This window comes from Spea bombifrons, chromosome 1 (genome assembly GCF_027358695.1).
Source record: "Spea bombifrons isolate aSpeBom1 chromosome 1, aSpeBom1.2.pri, whole genome shotgun sequence".
Classification (NCBI taxonomy): Eukaryota; Metazoa; Chordata; class Amphibia; order Anura; family Pelobatidae; genus Spea; species Spea bombifrons.
The window spans coordinates 138,627,250-138,639,813 of record NC_071087.1 but is presented as its reverse complement, the minus strand read 5'-3'; the positions used below and the strand labels follow the sequence as shown (position 1 = coordinate 138,639,813).

The 12,564-nt window shown below is 42.5% G+C and overlaps 2 protein-coding genes across 2 annotated transcripts in view; one reads left to right on the top strand and one right to left on the bottom strand.

Annotated features, from left to right (window-relative positions):
- Window positions 1-1,723, bottom strand: part of KIAA0825 (KIAA0825 ortholog) — a 134,361-nt gene extending 132,638 nt beyond the window's left edge. Inside the window, exon 1 of the mRNA XM_053454363.1 lies at window positions 1,623-1,723. The gene's annotated coding sequence lies outside the window, so the exon portion shown is untranslated. The remainder of the gene's footprint in view (window positions 1-1,622) is intronic.
- The window catches only part of SLF1 (SMC5-SMC6 complex localization factor 1), a 49,958-nt gene continuing 38,919 nt past the window's right edge, over window positions 1,526-12,564 (top strand). The window contains exon 1 of the mRNA XM_053474827.1: window positions 1,526-1,573. The gene's annotated coding sequence lies outside the window, so the exon portion shown is untranslated. The remainder of the gene's footprint in view (window positions 1,574-12,564) is intronic.

Genomic DNA, 12,564 nt, shown 5'->3' with positions numbered 1-12,564 from the left:
AATGGCACAACACAGAATGCTCAATGAGGTAAAAAAGAACACATGAGGCAAAAAAGAACAAGCATGGGGTCCATGGCAGCACACCACAGAGGAAGCCACTGCTCTCCTATTTAACTTTACCTGAAGTTTGCTTAAGAGCACCTTGATGAAACTAAGGTTGAATTGTTCAGGAAGAACACCGCATACCAACAAGAAAACATGATCCCAATGGCGAAGTACGATGGAGGGAGTATAACGATTTAGGGCTGCTTTGCTGCCTTATTTGCCTGGACAGATTGCCATCATAGGGGAGACAACAAATTCCCAAGTCAATCTAGAAATTATTTGTTAATTTCTTATGAAACCATGCTTATATGCGTAACATAATATTTATTAAGAAAAAAGTAAAAAAAAAAAAAGTGAGAAAAGTATTTTCTATAGTTATGTTCATTATAAATTAGACACTGCCAAACAAAAAACAACAACTTTCCTTCACATTTTGTATATACTGTGACTATAACCTTAGGGCCCAAAAGTAATAAAGAAAAGCAATACAAGAGGTGGCGTTATGTAGTATATGGTGTGGTATAAGGGATGAAAGGTTTTTACTTTTATATAGAACAGCTCCTATCTGCAATGCCTCGCCGGTGATGTCTCATAACCCAAAGGTGCTAAATTTGATCCTCACAGATTCCAAAATGAAATCATAAATTTGCATGTTACTAAAAGCAGACAAACAAAGCTACACTATATGGACAAAAGTATTGGGACACTCTTAATTATTGAATTCAGGTGTTTCAATCAGACCCGTTGCCACAGGTGTATAAAATTGATCGCCTAGCCATGCAGTCTGCATTTGCTATTATTTGTGAAAAAAATGGGCCGTTTGGTAGAGTTCAGCACATACTGTGATAGGATGCCACCTTTCCAAAAGGTCAGCGCCGACACCTATCATTACGGAATGCCTGATCGCGCTCCTCTTTTATGATGGCACTCGGGCGCTTGCGGCCAGCACGTCTGCAGTCAGGAAGTACCAGTACACCCTAATGGGCTTTTGGGCTCAGGTTTTAAGGACTACCGGTACATCCCTCCTAGCGCTATAAACGGGCAGAGGGATTTGTTTTGTTGGGTGTTGGTGGAAGTGTGCTGCTACGGGCAAGGCTTAGGGTATGCATTTTATTACAACAGAAAAGCAGAAGCACTGCTACATACATTCTAATTATCTCTGTATAAACATAAAAGCAGCAGAGAATTTGGTCTATTCACTAAAGAGTGTGTCCTCACCGATTTATTTATGCATTATACAGGGCCATAATATATAAATTATTGTGTAAGTAAAATACAGAACACGTCATACAAACACAATAGTACAACTTCATACATAGGCCACAGAGACGGGCTATGGGCAATTGGGCATAAGCTGTCAGAATCCCGACAGAGAACGCGATACGGCGCCTCATTGGTTCATTTCGAACTGTCGCCCAGCGCTCTCCCTTACCGCCTTAGAACGTGACGTCGCAGGGCACGCCCACTGCTCTTTCCCGCCGCTTCCCTGACAGCGCCGCACGGAAAAGAAACCCGCTACAGATCGTGAGTACGTATCGCCCGAGCAGGGGGGTGTAAGACGTTACTATCCGCGCTACCTTCACAAGTCGCTTCTCCGCCAAGTCACGTCAGAGCGCTGTCGATTATCTCTGTTCGTTGTCTTTGCGGAGATATAGAGAATCGCTGTCAGTTGCTATCATTGCCGGTTAATTTGATGGGCTAGAGGCCTGGAGTGTTTCTGTCGGCTTGTGCTGCTAGGGAGGTGACGTAATGGTTGCCATGTTGGTGTCGTCATCCCGCTGCCAACGCTGTAACGTGACCGTGTGAATGAGTGGGAGGGCTGATGAGTGGGGTATCCCCGGTGTGTTCTGCGTGCCGTGTCTGTCATTATACTAAAGCTCCTCGTTGAAACGTGTGTGTCATGTGTACAGCATGCTTTAATACAATGATTCTTGGCTCGCCATAAAATAAGTAGCCCGTTATTGAAGGCTGACCACTTACTGCCGTCTAGGCATCGCTGCAAGAGTCTGTAATGGGGTTGTGGAAACTCTTCAGCTCCTGCTCTTGGAAATGATCCCTCCGTGGTGATGTCTATCCCTGCGTTGCGTCTTAGTGCGTTTTTCCTTTTTTTGTGACCTGCAAGTGGCGAGCTGGCCGGCTAGACAGAATAATGTGTTTTCAAAAAGCCAGCAGCTAATGATTGTCTTCTAAGTAATCTTGGAGGGGTTCCATTTCTATTTAAAGAGAAGTTCCACTACTGCTGAAAGCCACCTTTAGATTGGTGTAAGGAGGAAGTCATCAGAACCCCTTTACACCTTTTTGGCTGATTCCCTGGCCCTCCGCTCTTTGGCTTCGCAGGGGATGGGTTTGGCGCTGACCGTATATTTATGTCCGGCCAGTTCCAGTGCTGAAACTTCCAGAGGGTCTAATGAGACCGCTGGTGCACAAAGCACTCTCGCTGATTGATGGAGAGCAATAATCAGACAATACTATCTATGAAGTTCAAGTTGGGTCTTAACCCCAAAACACATAATAAAAGAGGGAGGGACCTTGCACATTCTTCTCTGTTTAACATATTAAAATGCATTATTTATAATAAACTATTATACCATCTTATCGAGAGGAAAATAAATGTGTGCTATAACTTAATGAGGAATTTGCAGTGTTTTGTGTAGTTCACAAATCCAGTGTATCATTTACCGCTGCCTCCTGATCCACAAACTGCTGCACACTGATGGGTGATGAAACCAACTCCTCCATTGAGTAATGCTTTGATACACAACCTCCATGATGAGCTCCTTGTTCAAGATCGTAGCTGCCTGGCGCTCAATGCAGCTCCCCTTGCTGGTTTATTGCCTGGATTGGCACGTTAACTGCATAGAAGGTTGACTCCCTTAAAACGGTACATGGTCATATTATGGCACCGTGTAAAATCAGCTCTGCTTGTGGCAGAAAGTACCAGCCTTTAACATACTCTCTGCTAATCACACCCGTCTGATCATGTGCTAGAAAGATGGCGCCTGGCATCATGATATAGACCTGATTATTATGATCTTGTAGAATTATATTAAAAACAATCCGTTATGTTCACTGTGTAAGAAAAATGATAAAACATGGGATTGAATTGTTGGATGAAGCCATCAAATGATCCATGTACAACTAGAGTTTAACCCCTTCGTGACAAAGGCTGATTTTAGTTTTTGTACCCTTTGGGACAATGGCCGTTTTAACATTTCTGCGCTGCTCGTAATTTTCTTCTTTCCCGTTTACTGAACCCACACAAGTTATATATTGTTTTTTTCAGGACAAGAAGGGCTTTCTTTAGATGACACTGTTTTGATTGTATCATATTATTTACTATTAAAAGAGTATAAAATATGGTGGAAACTTTAGAAAAAATGACTTTTTCTAACTTTTAGTTGAAAAATCTTTTACTCATCTATAAAAGGTAATGAAAAAACCTGCTGAATAGATTCTACTATTTGTCCTGAGTTTAGAAATACCCAATGTTTTTATGTTTTTTTTGCTTTTTTCTACACGTTATTGGGCAATAAGTACAGGTAGCGTTTTGCTATTTCAAAGCCATTTTTTCCAAATCTGGTAATTCTTCCCCCAATGTGCCATTTCGGGTCTCTTTGAAGCCGGCCAATGCAATTTACCCAATCAAATCATATATTTTTGAAAACTAGACACCCCAGGGTATTTCAAATGCTAGTATTTTAACTCTTTCCATGCACCATATCTACCACCAGTCTATGTCAAACTTAGTGGTAGTCATTTTTTTGCATTTGTTTTTTCACACACATTTTACTTCAGGTATGAATAAACAGGTTCTGGTATATGTCACTGTCATAAAACTAGAGCTGAAACAACGAATCGATAAAATCGATAATAATCGATAACGGAAATCATCGATAACGATTTCCGTTATCGATTAATCGAGTGATCAATTCGTTGTTGGAGCACTCGGCTCCTTTTACTTACCTCCGCGAGCGTTCCCCGCTTCTGCTACACGCTCTGCAGTCTCCGCCTTCTTCTAGCTACGTGACGGATGTGACGTGTTCCGGTTCGCTCTGTGCGAGTGGCTCCACTCGCACAGAGCGGTTCGCTCTGTGCGAGTGGCTCCATTCGCACAGAGCGGTTCGCTCTGTGCGAGTGGCTCCATTCGCACAGAGCGGTTCGCTCTGTGCGAGTGGCTCCATTCGCACAGAGCGGTTCGCTCTGTGCGAGTGGCTCCATTCGCACAGAGCGGTTCGCTCTGTGCGAGTTGCTCCATTCGCACAGAGCGGTTCGCTCTGTGCGAGTGGCTCCATTCGCACAGAGCGGTTCGCTCTGTGCGAGTGGCTCCATTCGCACAGAGCGATTCGCGGGGGTGGGGGTCCACGGCGGGGTGGGAGTGGGGTTTCAGGGGATGCAGGGCAGGGTGTGAGTGTGGGTGCAGGGCAGAGTGGGGGTGGGGGTGCAGGGCAGAGTGGGGGTGGGGGTGCAGGGCAGAGTGGGGGTGGGGGGTGCAGGGCAGGAGACTGGGTGCAGGGCAGAGTGGGGGTGGGGATGCAGGGTGTGAGTGTGGGTGCAGAGCAGAGTGGGAGACTGGGTGCAGGGCAGAGTGGGGGTGGGGATGCAGGGCAGGGTGTGAGTGTGGGTGCAGGGCAGAGTGGGTGCAGGGCAGAGTGTGAGTGTGGGGGCAGGGCAGAATGTGGGGGCAGGGCTGGGTGCAGGGCAGAGTTGGAGACTGGGTGCAGGGGCACAGTGCAAAGTGCTGGGTGCAAAGTGCCAGTGCTGGGTGCAAAGTGCCAGGGCTGGGTGCAAAGTGCTGGGTGCAAAGTGCCAGGGCTGGGGCAAAGTGCTGGGCGCAAAGTGCTGAGTGCTGGGTACAAAGTGCTGGGTGCAAAGTGCAAAGTGCTGGTGCAAAGTGCTGGGTGCAAAGTGCTGGATGCAAAGTGCCAGGGCTGGGGCAAAGTGCTGGGTGCTGAGTGCTGGGTACAAAGTGCTGGGTGCAAAGTGCCAGGGCTGGGTGCAAAGTGCTGGTGCAAAGTGCTGAATGCTGGGTGCAAAGTGCTGGATGCAAAGTGCCAGGGCTGGGGCAAAGTGCTGGGGGCAAAGTGCTGGGTGCAAAGTGCCAGGGCTGGGTGCAAAGTGCTGGGTGCAAAGTGCTGGGTGCAAAGTGCTGGGTGCAAAGTGCAAAGTGCTGGGGCAAAGTTTCTTGAACAGTAATAGTCCACCTCTTTTCAGAATGTTTGGGGTTATTTTGTTTCATAAATATTGTGTTTGGGTTCTTGTACTTTGAAAATATTGTTTTTTATTACATCATAACAAAATAAGAATGTTAATGTAAATTTTAAGTTGTTTTTTAACATCCAGTTCATTAAATTCTTTTAAATAAACGAAAAATTTGCATATTGTTTTTTTTATCCGATTAATCGATTAATCGAAAAAATAATCGGCCGATTAATCGATTATTAAAATAATCGTTAGTTGCAGCCCTACATAAAACACCCCAATATTTGTTCAGCAACATCTCCTGAGTACAGCGATACCTCACATGAATGATTTTGCCTGGCTGGGGGCAAAAGGGCCACGTTTGGGGCATGCGCATTTTCAATGTTGAACTTTGGCATTTGGGGATCCACTGCCCATGCCCTATTTGGTACATTTTTGAGCCCGGCCATTTCAGTGTGCCCAATAAAACCATATATTTTTGAAAACTAGACACCCCAGGGTATTTTAACTCTTTGCATGCACACATTTTACCACCAGCATTTTTTCAAAGTTGCAGTAGTATTCTTTTGTGTGTGTTTTTCCCCCACACACCTACTTTATGTATAAATTTACAGCTCCTAGTATATGCCGCTGTCACACGACACCAATATGTGTTCAGCAACATCTCCTGAGTACAGTGATACCCCACATGCATGGGTTTGTCATTTTTGGGGGGGACTAAAAGGGCACATTTGGGACGTGTGCATTTTTCTAATTGGAAATTAGATGTGTGGCCATCCTTCCCCTCGTGTTAATTGGGACATTGTTGAACCCGGCCAATTCAATTTACCCCATCAAATCATACAATTTTTTTTTAAAGTAGACACCCCATGGGCATTTAATATGCCAGTATTTTAACTCTTTCCATGCGAGAATTGATTTTAACTCTTTCCATGCGAGCTAATGTGCTAATTTTAGGACTTGCTCACAAAAATATATTTTTTTACATTTTTTTCAACTTGAAGGTTCCCGATAGTGACATCAGTGGGAAATTATTTTTACATTTTACTGTTTTTTTTTTAACTATTTTTTTTTCTAATTATTATTAATTTAATTTTTTTATTTATTTTTACTAATCACACTGTGATTAGAAAGCTGGGCTCCATTGACTTGCACGGTTGAATGTATTCAACCTGCAATTGGAGCCAGAGTTCTCTAGAGGGTCTGGAGACCCTCTAGCAAACTTTTTCATCTTTATTATTTTTTTCCCGGGCCGCCGCCATCTTGCGGATGGTGAAGATTACTTGCGGCTGTGACCGCTCTCTGGTGATTTTTGGCCTTTGTAGCACAGTTCTTCTTGGAAATGTTATGTAGATACGCAATAATAAACATGCATAATAAGACAAAATATTAATAATCTTGCAGGTCTGCCAAAGTAGTCCAAATAAGGTTCAGGAAAGTTTGTATAGCTTGCAGAGCCTTTCTCGAGATGGTTGCTTGGAATAATGTCACTGATATATGGGATATATGGAAGATATATATATTTTTCCCCCAGTATATAGTAGGCTGTAGTGGCGCTTGCTCCGTATATGACCTATCAGATCAGCTTTAAACTCTACCCTCCTCCAGGAAGCCTTTTATTTTGATAATTTTAGGAGTCTTTTCCTGAAGCCCATCTGCTTTATCGTCTCTCGTGGGTTTGTTCTCTTTCTTGGTGGTCTGCAGAACTGTACTTGACGTTCCAAATTTCAATAGTGATTTATCTGGTGACAATAAGCTTGCATCTATAACCATTTTAGTACACGATAAAACTAGTTTTGTCTCTGCAGCTATTACTTATCTACGAGGCTGGAAATTCTTTATTGGTGATACAGATCTTTCATCGTTGTAACATAATTTTGTTGTCTGTAAAGCTGGAAAAAATTAAACTACTATATCATGTACAATTTTTACTACTACAGGGACTAAGCCAGTTTGTGTATGTAACTGTGAAATTCACATTGTACACTTTATCATTAGTTTGTGTTTTATGAGTTTGTTTTTGAAAACTTGATACTCAGGTTTACTGTTTGCTATTTGGGGAGGTGAGCCATGATTTATTAACCATATGTTACATAATCACTTATACTGAACTACTGTCATTTGTAGCCGCAAATATGGTCCTTGATAGACATTAATATGTGAAATCTAAACCTTTATTTAGTTTTGTTGGGATCTGATACTATATTGAACCAAACAAAAAAATAAGTGCATTCATGTGATGACTAGAGTCAGTGCATGGGTGTGTGTTTATACTGTTATGTCACAGTCCATGTGTATGTGTGTAAATGTAAAGTGCCAGAATCAATGTCTACTGTATTGTAGCGCCATATTCCGTGCGTATGTGTGCATTGTATAAGTGTGTGTTTTTTTTAATATATGTTTAGTGTTAGCTAGTATGTTGTTAGTGTGCAAGAGTGTAGCGTTAGCGGTTATGGCATTAGCATGTGTGCGCATGAATTTAGAATGTTAGTGTGTGTGTTACTGTAAGATGTTTGCGACCATATGACTGTGTTACTGTTACTGTATGGTGTTAATGCGTGTAAGAATAATGGTTAAACATACATTATGATGTGAAATACCCCTTGTCATGAAGGGGTTAACTGCAGTACCATGCAAAGTGAGGCAGCACCGGAGAAAGGTGTGTTTTATGTTGTGTTGCCCCAATAAACATCCTTTAACTGCAGACCAGGTGGTCATATATGAAAATAAAAACATGATTGGGGAAGAAAAAAAGCTGACTCCTAAATCTGTTTATACCTGTTAGCAGCCCCAGGAAAGAAGAATGCATATTAAAAAATTTTATGCATTCTTTAACTCCTTTGTGACCAATGATGTAACAGGTACTTCACTAAAAGATGTCCCTGCAGGACCCATGATGTACTGAATACGTCATCGGTAAAAACCACTTCTGCTCTCCCAATCGCAGGGTCATTCAATCACTTGCACGGATACAGTCAGATGACAAAGGCAATGCTTGTGAGCTCTTTGTCTATGTTCTTTCCTTCTCACTGTGATTGTGAGCTGGGGAGAGACGGAGAAAAGCAAGAAACAGTATATTCCTGGGGCTCGTGACAAAAATGATAATTAGCTTGACACTAATTTTTTGTTTAGTTCGTATTGTGTAGTTAGAAAAGTTTACAGTTAGGGATTCATACATTACAAAAGTGTTTTTATCGGGAATAAAAGGTGTTTTCCAAATCACACGTTTACCATGTTTATGGTAAGGTTCCCCATCTTTACTAGCTGTGTATAATTTAAACACCTGTAAAAGTGTGGATAAGTGTGTGTTTTTGTTTTGTGAAAAAATCTAATTTTTAAATTGTATTCATAAAAAGTGAGTAGCACTTACTTGAGTAAAGTATATAAGTATATCACATGCAAGGAGAGGTTTTGGCTAAAGGGGCAAATGCAGAATGCCCTGACGCGTTTCAAAGGGGGACATCATGGAGACTTAAATGTACTTATCAGCTATCCTATGCATTAAAGTGCAGATGATTGCTGAAGTGTCCCTTTGAAGTGATGTTATTTCTTACACACACCCCCCGGCCTCCATGTTCTCAGCAATGTGCTCCATGCAGTACTGATCCTAGCGTCTAGAATGTCTAGAGGGGGTTCTCGTGGATTTATATCTGAACCTAGCTTCAAGCGAGGATAAATAAAAATCACAGAAAACATGTGAATATATATATATATATATATATATATATATATATATATATATATATATATATATATATATATATATATATATATACATATATAATATAATGGTTTAGTATGAATATAAGATACTAGTTGTAGATAAAATGTCATGTATTTCGGTAAAATGCATATAAATGAAAGTTCATGTGTTGGCACAAGACCAAATAAAATGACGAGTAATTTTATGCCGGTAGCCATGCTCTATTACATTCATGCTGAGCGACATGTTCATATGTAAGAGGAAATCTAAAGCTCCTTGGATGGGTTTGGCATGTATTCTAAGACTCGCAGGTAGGAGCTGCTGACTCGTCGTGACCGGGCAGCAGGACACAGGGCGGTGAGAAGAGGCATCACGCTACTTCCCGAACTTTTTGCCTGTAAGAGCCGATTGGAAGTTTTATCTGTTAACACTTCCTTTTTTAAGACATAATGTATACTTTTTTAAAGCGTTACTTCCTTACAAAATTACCTTTTTGACTTTTTTTTGCTAAAATAAATTTGTAACCCAGAAATTAGCAGCTTAAAATGTTCCAGCATCGAATCTCGCGGAAACGGCAAAAAAGCCGTCTCAGAAATAAAACAATGATTGCTTAATTTATGGCATGACACAGTGTGGGAAATGTAACCGGATTATATACATGAATAATCAGAGTGAGCACACGCATTGCGAGGAATATTTGCATTTTTATTGAAGCAGCCTCGTCACACGGCTGTACATCTTTCTGGCTACATGATAGACGATAGCCCTGCAGCAAAGAGTGCCAGACAGACGTGGGCACGACGGCACATAATCTGAGCGAGAGATCCCGTGTGAGACTGGTCCGCCTCTGCAAGCTACCCAGAAAATTAAATCTTCATCAAGAATCCCATTCAAATCCCATTTTCCCCAAAATGAAGTTTGCCCCCCCATATCGATGCATATTCACCAAATGATCAGTGCGTATTCACAAAATCATCAGTGCTCGTTCACGTGTATTTCTGGATGTCCCCATATTTGACTCATTCTCACCGCATCGTGTAATCCCATCAGAGATGGACCGCCGGATAAAGTCTGGGAGTTTGGCTCTGGCTGGTTGGAACATGTTATATAAAGTGTGATTTCAATTTCTTTAATATCTGATTATTGTTGGTTAATGAAACCGTTTTGTGGCCGTCTTGTCACAAGAATATAAATTTATAAACATGTTTGTACTTCCTGGCCGCTCGTTATCCTGTCTTATTAATCGTGTTATATAATGAACCTGCAAGGTAATCCACTCCATTCAAGGATGTGTATGGAGTTTATCTCATCTGGTGTAATGGCTAGTATATATTCCATCTCAGGGCTGGACCTTTTAGCGTAGCTGTTTAGGAGCCAAACAAATCTGGGGGGCTACCTGAATATATTTTAGGAGCCAGAAAGAGAGCTACACCAATTGGGGTAGATAAAGAGGCATCAAGATTCTGTGTGCACTATTACATAAAATGTCCTAAGGACCAAACAATAAATTCTCGTTATTACCGTATTTGCTCGATTATAAGACGAGGTTTTTTTCAGAGCAAATGCTCTGAAAAATACCCCTCGTCTTCTAATCGGGGTCGTCTTCTAATCAGACCTCAAATAGAGGTCTGATTAGGAGACTAAGATCCAGATCCCCCGCACTGCTGCAGGGGACCTGGATCCTCCTGTCTCACACACCATCATACACACACTTACCGGTGCTTCCTTGCTTCCTACTGCGTTGCCGGGGCAGTGGGTTGACGTCTACGCGATCCGCGTAGACAACGTCCGCTGCAGCCGGAAGGAGGTGTGGCTAGCAGCGGGGGTTGTCTGCGTCCGTCGCATAGACCTTCCCCGACTGTCAGAGATTAGAGTTCCCCGCACCGGTGCCGCACCGGTGCGGGGAACTTTGATCTCTGACAGCCGGGGAAAGTATACGCGACGGACGCATACAAACCCCCGCTGCTAGCCACACCTCCTTCCGGCTGCAGCAGAAGGCGACGTCAACCCGCTGCCCCGGCTGGAAGCACCGGTAAGAGAGGGGGGAGAGCGGGGGAAGGGGGGTGAGAGAGGGGGGAGAGAGAGAGAGAGAGTGTGTGTGTGTGTGTGTGTGTGTGTGTGTGTGTGTGTGTGTGTGTGTGTGTGTGTGTGTGTGTGTGTGTGTGTGTGTGTGTGTGTGTGTGTGTGTGTGTGTGTGTGTGTGTGTGTGTGTGTGTGTGTGTTAGTTAGTTAAATGGGGGTATAGGGTGTGTGTGTGTGTTAAATGGGGGCATAGGGCATTTCTGGAGTGGCGTTAAGGGGGGATTTAATAGCGCACTCTGCCTCCTGAAATGCCTTATACCTCCCTATATGCCACTCTGCCCCATAATATGCCTTTTAACCCCCTAAATGGCAGAGTGGCATATAGGGGTATAAGGCATTTCTGGAGGCAGAGTGCTCTATACAATGCCTTTTAACTCCCATAATGTCACTCTGCCTCCTGAAATGCCTTATACCTCCCTATATGCCACTCTGCCCCATAATATGCATTTTAACCCCCTAAATGCCAGAATGGGATATAGGGGTATAAGGCATTTCTGGAGGCAGAGTGGCACATAGGGGGTCAAAAGGCATACCATGGGGCACAGTGGCATATAGAGGGTTAAAAGGCATATCATGGGCCACAGTGCCATATTAGAGTGGCAAGCCTGGGGGCAGATGTGCGTAACTGGGGGACAGGTTGGAAAATACAAGAAATAAAAACAAAAAAAATCTTTTTCTCAATCATAGCTTTTATTAAAAAAAATAGTTTACATGAATTAACATTTACTGGTAAAACTTTTTTCCTTTGGGGTCGTCTTATATTCAGGCTTTTTCTTTTTTTCCTAAGTTAATATTCAGATTTTGGGGGGTCGTCTTATAATCAGGGTCGTCTTATAATCGAGCAAATACGGTATTAGTTTTATTAAATTATTTAGTAGAATTTCGCAATACTTTCCTGATCTCACGAGCCACAGCTGCTGCATTTTGACTTTTGGCAGCAGACTTTTGAACTAATTTATATCCATCTTTATATCCATCTGTTATTTAATCTTATGTTTATACGCATTGTACAGATAATTGCTCTGATTAAAAGAGTAGGAATCCATCACTGTTGCTTTCCTTTACCCCGGGGATTCTGACCCTTATTTCCCTTCATATCTGGGAATTATGCTGTGATGATACGAAAGGAGAGCGGAAACCTGTATAAAATAAAATCTCAGGGCCCCCCAGTCTGTTTCTATAAAACCGTGCACGATTCATGGCCCTGTATTTGCTGGTTAATGCATCATAACGTTTAATAATATAATATCACACCGTAGTCATCGTGATTCTAGAAGGAAATAATAGAGAGTGTCACTGTCGGCTTTGCTTTCTCACATTCACTTTTCTTCACTTCATCTGATTTTTAATAATCCCCGTCAAACCACAAACAGTCCACATTACTTTTCTGATGCCGTAGCTTTCGAGAAGACAGAATCTCAACATTCATTTATCCGCTACAAAAGAAAGCTGTCCAGCTGGACAAATATTATTCTGTCGCTTGACAATCTCTACTGTTAAGTACGCCTTTTAATTTTAACTTGAGCTGCCGAGCG